Genomic DNA, 17,292 nt, shown 5'->3' with positions numbered 1-17,292 from the left:
CAATGCTACCAGTCTGAGCCATGAATCTTTTCCAAGAGAACATAAAATACACAGAGATTGAAAGTGATAAAAGTTCAGAGAATTCCTTCTTTTTTACTATGGTGCTAGTGAGTTACTTCTTTTAATGTAACCTGTTCCATCCAGGTCTAACACCACATTGGACTTAAAGAGTTTTATTCCTGAATTTGGATGACACAGGAACATCTCATCCTGCTGAACTCCTATTCACAGCAGGAGGAGTAAATGGAGTTATTCTGTGTGCCCCATTCTAGCTGCTCAGAATGTAGAAAATGGTGAAATAAAGCAGGTTTAAAATTATGCAAGCTAGCTGGAAAAAAAAAAATGAAATAAAAGCATTTTTTAAAAAGTGCTGAGTATTCTTATCTTGCATCTCACAAACAGCAGATGTGACACCAACTTCTCTAGCAAGAATCCAAGATGCCTATAATGCAGTGGCTTATTAAAAGCAACCAATGTCCATCCTCCCACTTCTTTTCCCCCATCTTGTATAGGTAAATGATGTTATTTGTTCACTGGATGCCTGCTCCTGGTACTAAGTGCCTTAGTTTATATTGACTAAAACACCGCCTTCACTTAAATAAGACTTTAAATAAGGTGAAATATTTGCTTAAAGGAAGTAAAATATTAGAAAACATAACTTTCTTTTATGTCCAAGGTAGTGAATGAAAATCATAGCAATGAAATCATGAGAATCACCTTATTTAATGTGAATGTTCAATTTGTGAAGGTAGGATTTTGGGTAATTAAAACAAAGGAGCTACAGATTTTGTCATTACGTATTAAAGTCCTGTTCCTTCATTTTTTTTCCAGATCAACGCATACAATGTTATCTAATGACTATAAATAGTCTTTTATGGTTGAGCAGAGCAAGGAACTCACAAGAAGATCCTCCAAGGGTAGCAGGTGCTGCTTGTGTGAGGGTTGCTGATTGTGCATTGCTCAGTGTTCTCATCTGTTATGAACATTTGTCATCTGCTGCTATGATCTCCATCTTCCAGGTGAAGAAAACAGTCTCTTAATGCTTATTGCACCTGGCATTGTGAATAATAAATGTTTAGAATACTGAGAATGGAGCCAAGAAAGTCACACGTGATATCGAGAAAAGAACTGTGTCCTTATCAGAATTTTTTGTATGCTGACTTTGAAAGCTCATCAACACCGTCAAACTTATAAAGATACTGAAATAAAAATAGAGTGTTTGCTCCTTATAAAATGCCATAATTAAGGTCTTCACACCTTTTGAAAGTTTTAACTGTGGTTATTGCTGTCAGTGATGAACAGCTGTTCAATTAGCATCAACTACAGGCAGTTCTTAAAGCTATCTGACACCTAAATTTTGTGCAGTAACTTTTCAGCCAAATGTCTGCTAATGGGTGTTATAGAGATACACTCAGGGATGTATATATCCATAATGAGTGCAGTAGAGCTTAACTAGTAAGATCTCTGTCAGTTGGATTCTATCCATAAAAAGAGATGTAGTACAATTATTATGTCCTAAGACTTCCAGACAATGGATTATGAAGGTGCTTTTAACATTTTTGAAGTGATATCTGTTGTTGGACATTAATTCTCTGAAGATTACTGGCAAATGCATTGCATTTATGGAGGTACTCAACAGTATGGATGGCACAGGTGAAATGACTCTTTCATTCTAATTTGTCTTTGTGCATGGTTTATAATATCCCTCCAAATTACTTCTGGGTGTGCAATTTTTCATGCTAGTTCTTTTCTCAGAAGTGCATTTTTTCAAAGGATTTCAAAGAAAATAATTTTTAGCTCTGAGTGAGCTGAGCGTGAAAAGGATTGTTCTGACACGCTTTTATGTTCTGGTTGCTCCAGAAACATTTAGATATAAAAACTGCCATTGTGACGAGTAAGTTTCAGCCTCTCACATAAGGCGTTATAAATACGTAGAAATAATACTAAAGCAGTAAGCATAAGCACTGGCTAAAAGAAAAAAAGTTAAGCAAGGACAGAATGACCATTCCTTAATTCAGCTGTGTTCTGTATACAGGTTAGGACACCATCTAAGTGGTAATGTACATTTTTTTTTCCTGTCCTTTATTGCCAGGTATTGTCTTCCATTACTGAGCCTCTTTTATAATATTTCTTTTTCCAGATCCAGTTTTCTTTCCCATTAATTTTTAGCTTTATGCACCCAGACTCATTTCAATTAACTTCTCAATATTTCCTTGCCTCCCATTCATTCTTGTATTCACCTTCACTCCTGGATCTCTTTGCTTCTGGCTTTTTTTTGACTCTGCTGTCTTAATGAAACCATAGTGAACAACAAAAAAATCTACATGGAATTTCTTATGTGCCTATCTTAAGGTGTGATTTACCCATGAGTATATATTTTTGAATGAATTTTTGGAATAGCAGAGAGAAGTCTTTCCCTCAGCCCAGTGTAACCCATCCTTTTGTTTTGTAGGCCCATGCCACTGCCTCCTGCTTTCTGTTTGATTGTGGTTTTCCTCTTCCTGCTGCAGTCTGAATGAGTGGGGCATGTCTGCCTCATTTGGTGCCCTGTTGTCCAGGTCTTGCTAGGGCTCCAGGGATATTTATCTCAGAGACATTGCTAAGTATCTACTTGCCTCTTGTTCTGTTCCTTTGCAGCTTAGTTAGTACGTACTGCTAAGCCCGCCGCTTCTGGAGATGAAAATGGCTTCTGGAGTGTTGTTGTCTTGTTAGTACAGCAAAGAAGGTCAGTACAGAACAAGCGTGAAATCATTAATTTAGTAACAAGATGCCATTGGAATCTTTTTTTTTGTATGGTCTTCTAACTATCATTTTAAGAAAAAAGATCATAGCACAGCACTTTATATTTTTATATATATATATAAAACTCAACATACCAGTAATTAGAAGTGTACTAATAGATACTTCTAACAAAAATACTAGAAAGGTTTGCTGGAGCAGCCTATCTAGAAAATAAAAAAGAAAAAAAATAGTTTCACCAAACATGTGAACATGAAAATTGTGTGCAACTTCTCTTCTGGTTCTTTTTACCGTGACCTTCCTCATATCTATTTGCCACCCTTTACCTCCACTTTGTTATTAAACAGACTTTTTCCCACATTCTTCTATGTTAAATTACTTTAGGTCTATGGGGAAGGTTACTGCATGTGAGTGGCATCAACCGGAACAGCCCCTCCAGGCTTGTGGGATATTGCTGACCTGCACTCTACACTCGTGCTATTTGGGGTGATCTGCCTGCTGGGAGGTATGAATGTACTGAACAAACCAAACCAAACAAATGAGTTCAGCTTGCTGCATGAATTTTAACCTTCATTTAACTTGAAAACTTCCAGAGCTTTCCCACTGATATCACAAAAAGAGATTTGTGTCAGTCAAGCCTTGTTTTTCCTTTGCTCTCATGAGGCCAGATGTGTATGGCCTTGTGTAGTCCATTGCTGTTGTGAGTCACATCTGGGTGGCCCATGCTATCTGACAGGTAATTGTACTCTTACTCTGAGGTATTGGCTTATGCAGCTAGTAACCGATTTCTGAACGGTCTTTTTGGACTCATCTGAGCCAGAACATCTTTGTGGCCCCACGGCTGAGCTCTGTGTAATTTCATGTTAAAAAAAAAAAAAAAAAAAAAAAAAAAAAGTATGTTTTGAGAATCTAAGCGGTAACATGAAGGGTAATGGATGAAGCACATTTCTAGTAATCTGCTCCAGTAGCATTATATATCAGAAGCTCAGGCACCAGACCTTGGTCTCAGCAAGCTCCACAAGAGTACAATCAGCACTGGGGCTCAGGTGTTCCCTTGAAGAGAGCTGTAGGTTGGCAGTGTCCATGTGATTCTGCTTGTCCAGGAAATGGGCCCCATGGATGGTCCTGCTGATAAACTGATTTCTCAGTTTTGTCTCATGATTCATAGTGCCCAATGCTGTTTCACATCATGCTATTTTATTTCTCTCTGCCTGTTTTTTCCAGGCTGCCTGTCACGGTGCTGCTGTGACCTGTTTTCTCTTCCAATTTACTTTTAGATAGAGATAGAGACAATATCTTGTCAGATTTTCTGTCTGGCGGTTAAAAGACGCCATTGCTCTTAACTAGGCAATCTCTTACCTCAATTTGGTCCACAAAAACACGAGAATATTTTTTTCTCTGTCAGAGCAAAGCAAAATATTTAACTCTTTCCAATATTAAAGTGTTTGTGACTTAAGCAACAATTGATAACAGATTAGCTGCCATGGCAAAACTTCATGCAGTATGTGCTATTCTGGGCTCTGGACTGGTGAAGTGAAGAGAGATAAGTCACTCCCCTCCTCTGAATCTATTTTCATTCATAGGAAAGTTCTGTCTGTCTTTCTGATATGCTTTGAAATCTGTTGCTGAAAAATGTTACTTTAGGCTTAGATGTTATCATCTATAATTATAATCAAATCCATATGAGTATTACACATGAGAAGAAGGCAGCCTGATAGAATATATAGCTGCAAGTGTGAAGAAATCAGGAAATTCCAGCCCCTACTGTACATGAGTGATGCTGCAGGCATTTGTTAGTACTGATATTAGCTGTTCATTTTGTAAATAAAGCAAAGAAAGTGGGGAGCTGCAATGCTACATGTTAAATTTCCTCTCTATTTAATTTTTCTGCCACGATTTCGCATTAGCTTAATCCTTTGACCTAAATGTAAAGGACTGAAAACTGAAGTCATGTTTGAGTTCAGAGCTGAATGTCCTGCTATATTTTGAGAATGGCATAAGACTGGGGAAAAGGGGAACGGGTGAAGACATGCATAAAATCTGGAATTAAATCAAAGAGTCCAACTTTTTTAAGACATAGCTTCTCCTCTGACAGCTACTATTTTTAATCCTATTAAATTATTCTTTCTTGAACCATGAGCACCTGGTGTACTTATTTGTCATCTGGTAAGTTTAAGAACTTCCGTTGGAAACACCAACTTTCCACTGGATTACCAAAGTAAAAATGTTTTGTTAAATAAATTCACATTAGCTACAGTTGACTGCAAACTAATTTTAACATGTGAGCACACCTGAAGCATGAAGTGTCGAATGAGAATGTGAATCTTAGTTATTTCCTGATTCCAGATATGTGGACTAGTGAACTGGATAAATCAGCATGTAATTCTGTAGATGAAAAAGGTTTCAGATCTGCCTCCAAAATTCCAGCTGCTCCTTCAGTTAATCTCACTTCCCTTGCTGATCCTGCCAGGATACCTCAGGACAGTCCAAGGATGTGCACAGGCAACTATCTGAATAAAGGTTTGTTCATCAAAGTAATGTCTTTTCCCTTATTTCATTTTAATTTTATGATTTATTGGGCCCAGTCCTTGGAATCAGTACAGTAAATTATAAATAAAGAAGTAAAAACCTTGACTTCATTTAATAGGTGTTACATAAAATATCCCTAATGTGATTTTTGTTGATTTATTTTTTTAGGAAAGAAGGAATGTCTTTATTTTGACTATACTGGCTGAAGCTCTGTAGTAAAGGAGCAATAAGGTTGGAAATTGCATAATTCATCAATTTGGAAATGCTTGTGTAGCCCAGTTCTGTTCTATTTGTCTGCATCACGATACTAGCTTATTGCATTTCAATGCCATGTTAAAAAAGCTCAGAATAAATGCTTGTTTACAAGTGAAGAAAATTAGAACCTATGCTGAGCCCGTATAAATTGAAATAGTAAAATGAAGATTCTCCTTTCCTGAACTGCAACCATTTTTTTCTACTGTCAGTAATAATAATAAGTAGCTTCTTGAGGTCTTGAAAGGATTATGACCATGTTGTGCCACAGTTCAAAGGTGAATTCCTGTAAATTTCCTCTGAAAATTGCTTGACTTTAGGCAAACACATCACAGTCAGTATTTTAGAGTGCCCTTAATTTTGTGGTTATAGCTAACAGGTAGCTATTCACATGCTGTGTTCACTTGCTCCTTTGCACAACTCACACCTAGACACAGCTGGAAGAGCAGCAGGATACCAACTGTGCATTACACTTGCTCAGAAATGGATGGTTGTCCTGACTCAGCTAGGGCTCCTATGTAGGTCTTCAGAAACTCCTTAGGGATCCCTTGTATCAGCAGGTTAATGTATAACCCTGTTGTTTTTGTCTGTATACAGAAGTCCACTGCTTCTCTGGGTATGGTCGGAGTGGTGCTAACACTGATTAATTGATTCTAGTATGTGCTAAAGGCCTTGGATTCACCAAGCTCTTAGGATACTGAGCTTAACTGTTCTTGGGAGACTCTTGCCTCATGGCACATACTTGTCCTCTTTGCACATTGATTTCTGGTTTTTGTTCCACTATCCATGCTCATAGGTCCCCAAGGAGCCCATTAAGCCAGACTTTTGCAGAGAGGTTTCTGTGGCAGGAACAACGCTGCTGAGATGCCTGTAACTGAGGGAGGCAAAACACACATGAGAGGAAAGAAGAACTAACCCTGTTGTGTAGCTGGGAAATGGGCCACAGGCTGTTACTGACTCATTTTACCCCTGGCATGAAGCCTGTAGCAAGCCTGTGTGCTAAAAGCACAGCCCAGGATGTCTGCAGTGTTTCACACTTGAGAAGCAGCACCACTGTGTTTTTCTGCTCCCATTCTTCTTGATGTGTTACAGTGTAGGAGGGCAGCTCCGAAAATAATGCCTCCTATTTTATTATGTTGACCCACAACATCAAAGGTGGATGTTGGTGGTATGAAAGTAGAGGTTGAACCTTCTTGACAAAATTCCATTAAATTTTGTTGCTGTGTGACAGATGGCAGCAGAAGGGCAATATGACAAAATGATGTCTGACACGGAAGTGTCTCTGAAGCAAATGTGTGGAATTCAACTCCTCTGTGCAGAAGAATTTGCGCCCTTTGAAATTCCTTGATATTTGCTGAACGTTTATGGAGACCAAACAGTGGATGTGAGCACAGTGAGGTGGTGGGCACTGTGTCTCAGCAGTGACAACAGCTACTGTAGGTCACCTCTTGGGTGATTAAGAGAAATTATTATTGAGGTTGTAATTAACTATAATTTGTTTTGCAGGTGTCTGTCTTACAAACCCCTGTCTTCCTACTGTTCCTCAAGGGAATAGCCCAAAGGGAAGCAGAATTTGACAAACCTCTGTTTTTGTTCTGCTCTGGTTGCTGTTAACATTTCTGTAGTTAATGATGACAAAAAACATGCTTCAGAATAAAAATTTTGACTGCATTGATTTGGTGGTAATGATATCAGCATCAGATTTTGCGGAGGACACAGAGTCATGACCAGGCCTAATACTGTAACTTTGTGTTGACCTTTTCTCTAGTTCTTTTTTTAGTCTCTGAAAGCTCATTAGATTTTACAGAGAAAAGACTATGTGGAAATTGCCTTTATCTTGGGTAAATTCCTTCACATAATATACACTATCTACAGGGTTTATAGACTAACCAGGAAACACTGCTGCTTTTGAAAATATTATAGTGTGTTTTGTATGAAAAACATCTGGACCTCATTCTTTCTTTTTGCATTTCCACCTGCTGCTGCGCTGATATAAACTCCAAGTGACTTTAACAGTTGCAGGATTGTGCCATTGGTCCACTACACCACTGGGGATCTGCAGGATTTGTACCTCAAAAGAGATGAGATGAGCAAATTCCTCGCTCTTCCCTCATCTGAATTAAAAATAGGACATGCGGTGAGAATAGATTCATCTGTAGGATCTATTACCTGTCCCTTCAATACCTGATGTTGCACTAGTCTAACACGGAAAAATGAAGTCAAATAATCCTTCACTCTGTGCCTTGTATTCCTTTGAGAGAAGGTTGTTCCCTGATGACACCAACTCAAAAGCACAGAAATTCCTTCAAATACCAGTAAATGTTGTAATTTGTATGTACACTTCTCTGAGGTTAGTTACTATGCTTTTATATATATATATATATATATATAATATATGCATATATATTTAAACAAGGTTTTGGTTGAGTAAAGTAATTTTCCCTTACAGCTAAAATATACCTCAGGTGTATTTAAAATGGCTTAATGATGTTTTTTACAATGTACTTTATACTCATGGAAGTGAAATTCATTCGAAGTTCCTTATCTTAAAAACATTCTTGAAGGCTTTTACTTCCTCCTCCTAGTATGCTTAGGAATATTTATAATACTTAATTGAATAAACTTATTTTATGCTATACTTACAAGAGGGCATTATACAGAACAGGAATAGCTTAGATGGTCAAACTGTATGTAATTAACTGATTTTGAATGCCTCCTTGAGATGGAAGTTTGATGATCCCTGTGTTTGATATGTAAACCTCCTATTGTTGATGTTGTTGGAAAAGAAATAATAGAGACAGCATATAAACTTTTGGCTGATACTAGACTCTGTGTTTCACCACTGGTTGAAGTAATCTTGTTTTTGAATCTGTTACTTGCAACAAAATATTCTATTAATACATGTAAAAAAACCCCAAAAAACTCTAGACCTGCTGGGAATTTAGGGAAGGGAAAATGACACTGGAACTTGGCTGATCAAAAAGTGTGGAGTAAAATTTTGTCTGTTAGATGGAACAGATCTTAGAGGACCTTGGAGACAAGATTCAGCATATACTGAAAGATTTAGAACAGAAAATTCATGTCAAGTACAAATAACAAGAACTGATAATTAGAAGGAAGAACTGTGAGTGCTTTTTCTTGTGTAATTCAGTTCAAAATCATGGCTCAAGAAAGGCAGCTGATCAATAAAGTCTTGCCCTGTTTAACTATAATAGAATGACTTGATTAACATCTGAGCCAATTTCCCCACAGTACCTCAGACTTGGAGTAGGCAGAAAAGGAGTTGAATCTTCAGACTGGTTTAATGCATAGCTAAAAATGAGTAGCCAGAAATGGAAGGAGAAATTCGGAACAGTTCCATCAAAAAGCTTAATACAGCGAAACAAGCAAGTATAATCTACTTCTAAATGTTGAGAATATTTTAAACAAGGGGGTTTGCTTAAAGGATATATTGAAATCATAGGAGATAAGTACCTAAGGGTGCCTTACTGTCTTTGTATATCTGAGGAATATTGGACTTGTATCAGGTTCCTAAGTGTGTTAATATGACTTCTTGGCTATGGACACCTTGATCCAAACCTCAGTCTGTAGACATACTTCCTGGCTTTATCTTAGACTGTTTTATCTTGGACCAGCCTCATATCCATGCAGTTACATTATGATCTGGACTCTCACTTGTCCACCACCTCAGGGTCTGCCTCTGGGAAGCTGAGGGTGATGTGTTGGGCCCTGCTGGCCTCTGTGGAGAACCCAGCCACTACTGTCTCAGTTTCCATTAGAAAGCAGACCTACTCTTATTACTTCCTCATGGCTTCTGGGTTTACTTATGTATTTCCACCCCCTGTCCCCTCCCCCTCCCTTTTTTTTTTTCTTACAATAAAGTAAATTGTATTCTGAAGACTTTTCCTTCTGTCCACTGGCTTCACAGAAATGCCTGAATTAGATCTGATACCTAACTTTTAATAAAAAAATCAGCATTAGATGAGTAAAAGCACATCCATAGTAAATCCAGAATTCCCTTTCATCTTTGGGATTAAACATATATATATTTTTTAACCTAATTTTCTTCCCCAAGCTTGGCTGTTTCAAAGATTCTCTTGCAGGTCTCCTCCATTATAGATCTTCATATCTCCATTAGCCATTCCCTAAAGACCGGATATAATCCTTTCATCTCTCATGTGTGGTTATTACTGCCCGCTGCAATGAATCAGCAGAGCTTTAGCAGCTTTAGATAGATATCTATGTAATCTCTTCATGGGCTGGTCAGCAGAATCTCACTACTCACCAGTACAGTGATCTTTCATATTCATCATGTAAGCATTCAAGTACTTAAGATTTTACTAATGGAAATACCCTGGAGAGAAGATAATATGCTTCTAGAAAGACAAATATTAATCTTTGGGTAAGAAATCTGCTGGAAACGTTTAAAATTGTGTGTCTGTATATTTTACAGGTTGAGCATGTTTGGCTATTAACAGCTGAAGAGCACAGTCAATTAAGTAGGTCTTGCGTAAGGCAAATTTCAGTAGAAGCCAATTATGGATAAGCAAGGAATAGACAAAGTATGCAATAATGAATCTCAACACCACAGAGTTAATGAGAGCTTTGTCATTGATTTCACAGTGGGCTAGATTTCATGAAAGTCCTTATTGAGTGGAAGAAGGTATTTTTTCCTAGTGGATAAACTGGTTTCATGTTTATAACTGCTGAAATAATTTCAATAATTATGAAATGAGCATGTGAAAAGTTAGATATGTATGCAGATACATATCTAACTTCACAAATAATATCTAATCTAATTCACTAATAATATCTTTACAATAATATCTAATTCACAAATACAAAATAAAAAAAATGTCTAAGTTAATTGTTTACTTTGAATTGTTGGTGCAACTCTTCTACTTCACCTCTAACTGCTGGTAACAGTAGTTAGCATCACTAGCTTGTTGTGACTGAAAAAGTTAACCAGCAATACAGTGTATGGAAACTGTTAGGTCACAGTCTGTCGATGGCTTACGTGCTGGTCTGGCCCAGTTCCGTGACTAGTGGGGCAGAGGGATTTCTTTTCCAAAATCTGCACCTCCGAAAAAGGGAAACAGGGGACCCCCCCCCCCAAAAAAAAAAAAAAAAAAAAAAAGTGGCAATGATCTGAGGAGAAACAAACTAATTTACTAAATATAGTATCAGAATGCATGATAACACACTATAATACAATATAATTGATAATAAAATCAAATATAATTGAGAGAAGGATTGTCCAAGAGCTAAAGGCCTTACACTAATACTGAAGCCTTGTGTGCAGTCGGGAGCAGCAGCAAGACGATCCAAAAGCAAGCACGAGATAAAAAGAAAGAAAGACTCAGGTCAGGTGACCTACAGGCCTTTTATCTGTTCCCCTGAGCAGGAATGATGACAGTATTCGAACACTCTTCTGGGGAACGTAGCTCTTCTTCTCTTCCGGACAAGTACTAGAAACGAGAGCATTTGCTCTTTAACTCCCAGTACGCTGCATGATGTTATGATGTGGAATAAAGATAACCAAACATCATAGAACCATAAAACAGTCTGAACCACTGATTGAGCATCTGGTGAAAGGGCATAGCCTGCCCAAGCAGCACAGGTGGAAGCAATTCACCTGTGCAACCAGTTCACCTGTGTAACCCAAAAAGGTGGACCCTGGCTCCACCTTTTCCAAACCTTATTTAAGGGCTGGGAGCCACAAGGGCAGCATCTCTACTTGGAGATTGCTTCTTTTGGAGTGTTTGGTGAGACTGATCCTCAAAAAGGGGTAAGCAATTCCTTCTTTTTTTACTGCATTGTGACTGCTAATTTTTTGGGGGTGATCTGAAAATGGTTTAAGGTAACTATATCTGCTTGTCCTTATGTATAGCTAGTAGTTCAATAAAATCTACTGCCAAAAACTACTCATAATGTTAAAAAAAAAAAACAAATCAGAAGACTAAAGAATAAACCTACTAGGCTTATTATTTGTAAGTGGAATATCCAATAGAATCCTTACTACCTTAGAAGCAACCGTAGTATTTGTAATGATGCTTTCTGTAGTAAGTGATAGTTTCAAATAAATATAAATAATAGGAAGTCTTAAGGTTTAGTTGTTGCAAAGTTGACTGTGAAGCATGCTCCATTAATATTCCCAGTTTTTATTGCACATGAGAATTTTTCCATGTTTTTTTGGTGTTTTGAGTCTCTTTGTTTTTTAGTGAATTTAACACTTTTGGAATGTGGTAAGAACTTGAGAGAACACTACAAAGAAGGTACGTTACATGAAACAGGCAGCAAATGGTCTTCCGTCCTCTCTTATGTGGAGAGATCCTAGCCTTATCTGGATGGAACAAAATGAATTTTTTGTGCCTTACTTGATTTCTAGGTGTTATACCGAGGTTTAACAAAACCTTGAGGTTTATAGAATGTGACTCCTAACTGAGGCTGGGGTTCTGAGGTTGTGGTTATTAGTGACTGTATCTAGTATGGAGATATCTAAGGATGAATCAAAGTCAAATGAATGTGGACGTTTACACACAAAGCATAGTCTAGTTGGGATTTATTTGCCCATTTCTAACAAACAAGAATGTGTTCTATTCAATCTGAGAAAGTTGATCAGATCCTATGGTGGAAGATCCAGATCCAGGCATCACCTCTAGCAGAATTTACATTTGCTAGATAAATAAAACCCATGTTAACTTCCAAATAAAAATCATTATCACATGAGTTCCTCTTATGGTTGCTCAGTGTCTTGAGTATGGAGTGTATATGTTGTAAAGTGCCCTGCAGGTGGATGGTAGTGGCTTTATGCTGATGCAAGGCAGGATCACTGTGTGGGCCAGAGGTATCTCCCATCACTATGTCTAGTCTCTCTTGAAACCACAGCTGTTGTTCAACATCCTTCCTGCAAGGCATTCCTTATACTTTAAAATCACTTATGCTGGTTGTTTCACCCTTCGGGTCTTCCTTGAGCAATTTAATTCATAGAATAAACAAAACTTACTGTAGATCCCGAAAATCTTCAGAACTGCTTTCCTACCTTTTAGCTAGTCATATTTCTTTTATGTTGTACATTCATGTCCATACAGTGTGGAACAGTACAAATGTGAAGGCTGGAGGGCAGCCAGAAGATTTTTTTTTTCCCTTTGGAATACAGTTTTTTTTAAATGCTTGCAGTTCATACCCCCCAAATAAAAGGTCTTTGTTTATGAACTCTTTTTAATACTAAAAAATAACATAATGCTTAAGTAGGTGTGCTACTGTCAGGCATAAACCAACTTGCAATGTCATAATTGCATCAAAATTTTTACATCACTTATTTGTAGTGACTACTTAAAAATGATATTAACTAATGAAACCATACCAATCCCAGAATGTGAGAAGATGCCTGAAGTATCTCCCCTGTGAATTTAAAATGGATTCCTTATTTATCTTTTTAAGTTTCCCAGAAACCCAGGAAATAAAGTTCAGTGCAAAGAAAAGCAAGTTCTGGGATTTAGCAGTCTGTGTTTGTCCTATTTCAGATGCAGAGCAATACCAGAGGGACCCATTTGGTTTTCCTGCTAGCTGTAGGTTCTTTGATTATCTTTTAGCAAGATGTCAAACAGAAAACCAGCAAACATTAGACACTCTTAAAAAATAATAGTAATAATGGGAGATGATAACACATAACTGGATTGTACTTTTACAGCTGAATTGCTATTGATTTTAGAGAATGTAAAATCTCATTGTGAGATAGCCATCTCTAGCTCTTGGCTAAGCTCTGCCACCTTGTCTGCACCAAGCAGGGCAGTATCTTGCAAATGGCTCTCTTTCTTTCCAAGAAGATGGCTTGTACAAAAGAGAACTGCATGCTATGAGCCTGGCTGCTGTCATTTGTCACTCTGAAAATTAGTTCTTCTCCTGTGGAAATCATTAACAAGGATTATGTTGACTGAGTTGTACAGAGCTGCATTATTGGTGACTGCTGAGGATGGCTTTGTATTGTGTGATGCTGTAGTAACTAATTTTGTGGCAACAGACAAATAAGATATGTGTAGAACCCAATGAAACTGGGACTTGCTTGAGCCTGAATTGTATTTTAAAAGTAGTTGGGCTGTAATGCATGTAATTATGTTTTTAATATGATTACTTTCTTACCTTTTTCCTGCAGATTTCTTTCCCAAGGTAGTTATATCCCGCTTTCTTTATTTTGATTTGCATCTGAAGAAGGAACTTAAGGGATTTTTTTTCTGTGTTTTTCTTTTGTTCCCTTATATATGTTTAATTTTAGAGGAAAAATAAAAGAATTTTATTTCATTATTTGCTGACAAGGTACAGCATGTGATCATTAATTATTACACAGCTATTACAGAATATCTTTAGTGTTCAGTTGCAGCAAATAATGTTAGCAAAGTTGGGTTTTGTTATGTCTTTCTTTCAAAATACATAGAAAAAAAGGAGATGTTATGTTTGGTTTAACTTTTATACTACTGTATAAAAGAAATGTATGCAGTTGTAAATTTTATGTCTCTTTGTCTCCCTTTTACCGGTTGATCTTTCAGTTAAGTTGTCGTTTTGTTGGATAGCCTATAGGCATCTCACAAGCATATTCATGTTCTTCATTCTTGAGAAAATACGTTTTCAGGCTGTATTAACACAGATTGTTTCTCTGCGTAGTGTACATATCTACATAATTATGGAAACGTCACAAATAATTCTGCAGTGTGTAGCTTTCATTTTCTTCTGTAGTGATATCAAACAGCAGCATAATTATGGGGAACAATATGCAGTGATATCTTTAACTTGCAGAGACAAGATGTCACATCTAATACAGTACACATGTAATAGGGTAATACAGCATGACAGCTGTGAGTTCTGACTGCACGCTCAGGTATACACTAGCATGCTGGAGCAAAGAAGGAAATAGAGTTCAGAAAGAAGAACTCTTATAATATATGTAAAATTAGAAGTATAAAAATCTTGACTTATTTCCTTTTCTATAATAACAAAGTTCTGATGGCTCTTTTTTTTTCAGGCTTTCTTGCTACACTGTTAGAAAGCATTATAACAGAAAGCACAGCACTGATATTTAAGACATGCGTTTCTTTCTTTCCTCATCATTTTTTTCTTGATTGCTATCTTTCTTGATTTCTCTCCTATTTATGTAATCCAATACTAGACCGTGTTGACTGTATATGTAATGCCACACCTTACCTCTAGTTGTGTTGTGCATATTGCACTTCATGTAATAAAAACTGGATGTATTCCAGGTTTAATTTTCCTTATCACAACAAGAAATGAAGAATGGCTGATCTGAGTTTAATATATGGCTTGGACTGCTTTCAGAAAAGTAATATGTGATAAGGCTGAGCTGCTGTCTCTGACAGGGTCCAGGAACTCAGTTATAGGTTCAAAGTATTTCCGTTCCTGTGAAGATCTTAAGGATGCCGAAGCTGAAACAATCAGTTGTATTGCTATTAGCAGAAATGAATGGGGGAATGTGTGACTCAAATATTTACTAGGATAAGGAAACCATAACAAATTGGCTCACTGAGGAGCCCTTAGTTGGCTCAGTGCAGTGGCAGTTGGGGTATCTGTGTTCGAAGACAAACTTCATGCAATTAAACTTGATTTGTTATATGTAGGATAAGTCACTTTTACACAATATGTACAACTTGTTAATGGTGAAAATGTATCTGATTTTTCAGATGGCCATATCTCATACCTTATCATTCAAATATTTTTGTTTTTGTGTTATATTTGTATCTTATGCTTCCAGGTATTCAGTGCTGGCAAAGTGGAGAAGGCATCCCAAGTGAGACTCCTAACAGTATTTTGGGAATCTTAGCAAATGAAAGGCTCTGTGTGTGAAGGCATTTCAGTAATAAGCATTGGCACACAGGGAGCAGGGGAGTAATGTTTACACATTAAAAAGTCTATGTGCCAGCACTTGATAGCGGAGTCCAACTCCACTGCCAGTAAATTGTTCTTCCTTACTAGAAAAGAAACATGATCTGCACTGAGAGGTTTATAGATCCTACATACCACCCAAGGCAGGAATTCCAGGTTTTTACCAGGCAGGAGCAAATTTATTTGGTTTATTTAGGGGTGGAATAAAATTCCACAGTCCAGTTTCTTGTCTGAACAGCAGCGCATTATTGCTTTTCTTTTTGAGTCCTTGCAGAAACAGAAACTCACTCTTTTAAATGGTGACATAAGTACTCCTGGAATGGGTCATTCAACAGATTCTCACTGCCAAGCTTAGTAATGGGTGTAGCTGGAGAAGTATATGGGATCTGGATGTATGACTGAGGCACTACCCAGACTCTTCAGGGATGACTCTTCCATGTGTCACTATTGACTTTGGCTGGAGGCATTGCTTCCTGGAGTACTCAGATGTGAGTTTTCATTCTAGTGTTGTGAATGCAGACCTTTTAATTGGGATAGCTTCGTGTCTCTCAGAAGCAGCTACTTTTAAAAGTTTCATTTTGGACCATGCGAAAGTGATCCACGGGCTGCACTCTTGGAACTCTGCTCTGAAAATACTGTTTCTGCCAGAAAAATAGAATGGCTTGGGCTGAAGGGGACATTAAAGATCATCCAGTTCCAACCCTGCTACCCTGGGCAGAGTTGCCAACCACTAGATTGGGCTGCCCAGGATCCTATCCAACCTGGCTTTCAATGCCTCCAGGGATGGGGCATCCACAGCTTCTTTCGGCAGGCTGTTTTGGTGCCTCACCAACCTATGAGTAAAAGATTTCTTCCTAACATATAACCTAAATCTCCTCTCTCTCTTAGTTTAAAAATGATCGCCAGAAGATGTTGTATTCCAGAAAACCCATCTGTAAGTAATTGCTGTATCTGAGGCCACTTGTAAACATGACTGTTTCTGGAAGTCCTTCTTGGTATATACTTACTTTCATATTGTGTTATCTTGGCCGTTTTCCCTTGTCCTTGATTTGTCACTTGAGAATCCACATGAAATGAAGAATGCAGCACATTCAAGGGAAAGTTCCAGGAACTAAAATGTTGCAGCTGTTCTGTAACTGATTTAAGAAACTGGAGATACAGTTTCTATTGCTTCTACTGATGAGGGACAGAAGCCACTAAAAAAAAAAAAGGTGCTGTTAGCAACTGTGGTAAAGGATACCACCACCTACCAATGCAAGAGGGGTATGATACTCTTGAGAGCTGAAAGCGCGGTGACTTTTATCAGTGTGAGCAAGCATAGCACATCCAGTCTTGTGGAAAGGTAGCTTGAAGTCTTCAACATAATGACCACTCTCAGGACAGTTAAGTAAGAATTTTAACTAAATGAAGGCTACTGGGCTGTACAGAACTGCAGAATCCTCTCCAGTTTCACTGCTGAAAGATATTCTAACTTGTAAACTCCACAGTGGTTTGAGATTCAAAATGGTTCTTTCATAAAACATTTAATATACTACTTTCTTGGAAAGAGGTATGTTCTCATTTTTGCATAAAGATTAACAATTCATAGAAATCTTTCCCGTATATGCTGATTAGACACTGCAGCAGGATACAGTTTGGAAAAATGGGAAATGGAACAAATTTGTTTTAGTGGTGTTGCTGTGTGTCATGAGTTCTGATGGTTGTGATTCTGACGGCATTTGAGAGATGGAATGTTGATGCACCTTTTATTCATTTGCATATCACTGTTTATAAAGCAAAATGGCTCCCCTTGCTCCTTATACTTAAGTCTTCTTTCTTCTTTCTCCTGTCGTGCAACTGGTTTACACACAGCAGTCCGCATCTGAGAATGTCCTTTTT

General features: G+C 37.7%; 2 long non-coding RNA genes across 2 annotated transcripts in view; both read left to right on the top strand.

The window, feature by feature from the left end:
- The first annotated feature begins 831 nt into the window (after positions 1-831).
- On the top strand, positions 832-7,458 carry LOC101747889. The gene is made up of 4 exons (XR_211581.4): positions 832-1,019; positions 2,638-2,725; positions 3,124-3,244; positions 5,086-7,458. It is a non-coding gene; the product is annotated as an uncharacterized LOC101747889 (long non-coding RNA).
- A 3,791-nt stretch (positions 7,459-11,249) lies between these two features.
- The window catches only part of LOC124417708, a 39,052-nt gene continuing 33,009 nt past the window's right edge, over positions 11,250-17,292 (top strand). Inside the window, exon 1 of the long non-coding RNA XR_006938377.1 lies at positions 11,250-11,308. This is a non-coding gene — a long non-coding RNA (uncharacterized LOC124417708). The remainder of the gene's footprint in view (positions 11,309-17,292) is intronic.

This window comes from Gallus gallus, chromosome 2 (assembly GCF_016699485.2).
Source record: "Gallus gallus isolate bGalGal1 chromosome 2, bGalGal1.mat.broiler.GRCg7b, whole genome shotgun sequence".
NCBI classification, from domain to species: Eukaryota; Metazoa; Chordata; class Aves; order Galliformes; family Phasianidae; genus Gallus; species Gallus gallus.
This window is presented reverse-complemented; position numbering and strand designations above follow the sequence as displayed.